The sequence below is a fragment of the Artibeus jamaicensis genome, unplaced genomic scaffold (genome assembly GCF_021234435.1).
Source record: "Artibeus jamaicensis isolate MK-2021 breed Jamaican fruit bat unplaced genomic scaffold, CSHL_Jam_final scaffold_369, whole genome shotgun sequence".
NCBI classification, from domain to species: Eukaryota; Metazoa; Chordata; class Mammalia; order Chiroptera; family Phyllostomidae; genus Artibeus; species Artibeus jamaicensis.
Window position 1 is genome coordinate 11,511,789 of NW_026522042.1, and position 4,112 is coordinate 11,515,900.

The window sequence follows — 4,112 nt, forward strand, 5'->3', positions numbered from 1 at the left end:
CTGTGGATGGGGAGGGCAACTGACTCCTTCCACGTGGGTGCACATGTGCAGTCTCTCAGGGATGCAGTGTCTGCCTCTGTCTGAGCATCCCTCCCTGGCAATCTTCTCTCCTCAATGGCCATGAGGGAGCACATAAACAGATGCGACGTCATTCACCAATACATGGATTCATTCACTCTGCATTTATGATTGCATGTTTTCTAGATTTTAGCAAACTGCATAAACCTCCGTATGTTGTAGTCCTCTGTGCTTAAAAGCCCTAAGGGGAATCAGACAAATCAGGTAATTGCAAGTCAGTGTGCGGACATTAGGGGTAAGTAGAAGGTGTATTAGGATTCCTCCATAAACCCAGATACATACATGAAATTCATTACGCCACACTCCTGCTAGGTACCCCCACTCCCTTCAGACTAAATCAAAGCTCCTTAGGTTGACATGGCAAGAGCTGAACCATTGGCCCCCACCAGTTCCACCAAGTGTCGTCTCAGCCACCTTTTGGCAGACCCTCTGGACTGGGAATGCTAAGCAGATGCCGCAGATGGTGTCCACTGAGCCTCCTGCCAATGACACAGCACTCTCCATTTTCGCTGTGACATTCACTGACACCCACTTGGCACTTGGTTGCTGGATGGCTATTGCCTTGTGTGTCCTGCATCCAGCAAACGAGACACGAACTCAGCCAAGTCAGCTGTGTATGTTGCATACTCGTGCAGGCCAGCTGCCCTTGTTATTGTAATTACATTACGCAAGCTGATGAATTGTGAGCACGTGAGGGACGACTGAGGTTGATCTATGAGAGTGACTTTCCGTGGTTTGAAAGGACTTGAAAAAAACATGTTGAAAGAATTCTGCTAGCATAGGGTTGGAAAAGTGATGGTAAAAGATAGGGGTGGGGTACCTTTAAAAGTTAGGCAACTGCACTTAAGTTATTTTGAAAGATTTTTTTCCATTTTAAAGACAGCGGAATCAGAAAGGGCAGATGATGTGATATGGTGTGTGTTACCGAAGAAAGACAACATGAAACAACAATCAGTGACCTCTCACTCGAAGGAATAGCCTTGGCCTTGTAACAGAAGAGTGGTGAATGGGGAGTGGGCATACAGACATGTTTTTAATTAAAATAAAGTGTTACAGGCAGACACAGATTATTTTTGTGAAAGCACCCCGTGTCTGACTTTCAGGAGCAACCATCAACACGCTACTGTTTCTAACTGAGACAGACAAGGAGACAACACCCCGTGTATTTGTAACTCCCCAAACATCCCATCCTCTGTCCCAGCCCCCTGACATTGAACGCGCTGTCCCTTCTGCTTGGAATGTCCTCTTTGCACTCTGGGCTCCTCCATCTGGCGCACACCTATTGACTCTGCGCTACCACATTAGGTGTGACTTCCTTCAAATTACCCTCCTTGGAGCTTCTTCCCTAAGGCATCCGCGCGCACGTGTGTGTGTGTGTGTGTATCTCACCCAGCACCAGACTCTCCCTTTATTTGGGGAACACCCATTGCAGAAGAGGCTCCCTATTGCTGCTGAGAGTCTGCTCTAGGGCCGGTGGTGGCAGTGGTGGTGGCTGTGCTCAGTTCCCAGAGGTGCCAGTCGGAGACAAAAGAGGTGGCTCTGTGGCCAGCACATTTGGTTCTTTGACCCCCACCCCCCAGATACTCTGTGAATCTTCTATAGCCTTCAATCAATTCCTTTTCTGCTCAAATTCGCCACATTGGTTTTTACCACTTAAAGTTAAGAATCCAGGTGGTCCTTTGTCTTAAAGTAGTCATGTGACATTGTAATGGTTGCTGTGTGTCATTGTCCCTGTGTAATTGTGAGCTGGGACCATCCCATCTCATCTGTAACCCAGTGCCCAGCACAGCAGAAAGTAATGTACAGCAGATTTTCAACGAATTCCTGTTAATTCCTTAATCTGATAATTAATCATTTAATTGACGAAAGAGTTTCCTCTGAAAATCCAAACCCGTGTAAGGACAGTGGATGACATTACCAGAATGTTCCCAGTGGCTGCGAGAGCTGCGGCCCATCGTAGGTGTCCCTCCATCCACATGTCTCACGGCAGACAAGCACAGTCACAGAGAGTTTCATAGCATTTAATTAAATATGAGATGGTAACATATTGAATAGTTACATACTTAGCAGCTCTGCAAAATGTCTGTAATGCATGTGGAAAGTACATCGTCAAATCAGAAACGTTGACTGTAGTGAACAACGGATATCTTTGAGACTGACCCCCCAAAACCATCAAGCCGGCAGAAATGCCATCTCAGCTGTATCGTTCCAATTGGCCATCTCCCTGCCTAGTCCTGTGTGGAAGCCCCTGGAGTAATGCTATGAAAACACAAGTACATGCCTCTGAGACAGCCCATACTCGGCTTTCTGAAGCAATTTCCCGTGGAAACCAGGCTACCAGGAGAGGCAAAGGCTGGTGAGAAATCAATCAAATAAGCCAGGGCTTCCTAGGTTCAGATGTGGTCATTTAGCCGATCACCTTTAGCTGTCTGCTTACTGGTCTTCTTTTCATCTCGTGCTGTATGGAGCCAGCAGTTTTCATCTCTGGCTTCTATCTTATCTCTGACCAAAGAGTTTTCCTGCTTGATAAAATCCAATGTGTGGTTGATCAGAGAAAATTTGTAACCTTACATTATACATTGTCGCTGAGTAGATGATCAAGCATTAGCAGCAATTATAATTGTGTTACATGGATTTTAAATGCTTCCAGTAACAGACACACACTAAATTCAAATGATAACCTATGCAAAAGAATACTTACATAGAAGACTCTGAAGCTGGAGGGACTTTGACTTTTCTCCTCATTTCTTTAAGAGATTGTCTATTTTTTCAGGGATACAAACTTAGGGCTTCTAGTCCTGACTTAACATGGAAGGCTGAGTACTTAGCCTATCTTCTCTGTGTCTCAGTTTTTCCAAAAATCGAAGACAATGACAACAAACACTTCAGGAGCCTCTCTGAATAAGCTACAAGAGGCCCAGGTTGGGATGAGATTTTCTGGGTTGACTTCCTTCTTGAGGTCCCCTTGGCTCTCCTTTCCACAAAGGGGAAAGAGCACAAGCCCACCCGTATGTCACCTTGGTGGTCTCTTCCCTGTCTCCACCAGAGCACTTTGAACATGCCTCCATTGTAGCATTTCATATTATTATAATCATTTATTCACAAAGCTGCCACCTTCATTAAGGTTTTCACTGAGTGAGGGATGGGTCCCAACCTTGCTCGTCTTATGTCTCCTGTTCCTACCACTGCGGTTTGCACAAAGCAGGCTTTTCATAAATGCTTGTCAAGGAAATGAAAGAGGTAATGCTTATGGAACTGCTTTGAAAATCACAAGCATGAAGCAAATCTAAGGGATTATAGGACTATATTCATTACTACTGATGCGGAGACATTACTATGGATTCAGAGAGGAGGACTTGGAAAGTATAACCCAAGTGAAGAATAAGATGATGTGAGTACTGTTAGTCTCTAAAGCAGCAGGTGAGGTCTATTAGTCCACTACATCAACTCCCTTCACAGGCATTATGGAATAAACCAACAAAAAAACCCAAGAAAATTAAAGAGTCTCCTCCAAAACAAACTAAAATCAAAACAAAGAAAAAAATGCAAGACATAAACAGCAGTAATGACAACAAGCTGCTCCAAAACCTTGAACGTGTGCTCATCTTTACTGCTCTGTGTGGCACATGCTTGTTATAACTGCGTCTCCCTAAAGTTTGTGGCGACGTCTACAGCTGGAGAGCTCGGGATGATTGGTGGATGGACTTGGGTTGGGGCCTTCTCTGCGCACACAGAACGGCAGCTCCCTGTTCATTGTTCACTTGGGCCAGTGACCGCAGTGGGCAGCAGATTGGCCTTCCATCCACGGGGGCAGCTGGGTGTGGAAGCAAGGCGCCTGTGTTCTTGATAGCCAACAGTCAAAATCCTGGGCTCCTGGTTTGTCCCCACTTGAACGGTTTTCAGAAAAACGAAATGAAATGTCTTCATGGCATTTTGGCGCTTCCTTCACTTTCTGTAGACATGGTGGGCAGTGCGCGGTCTCACCTGACACATTGTGAGACCATTTCTCCCCGACTTTCCCCATAGCTCCCCAT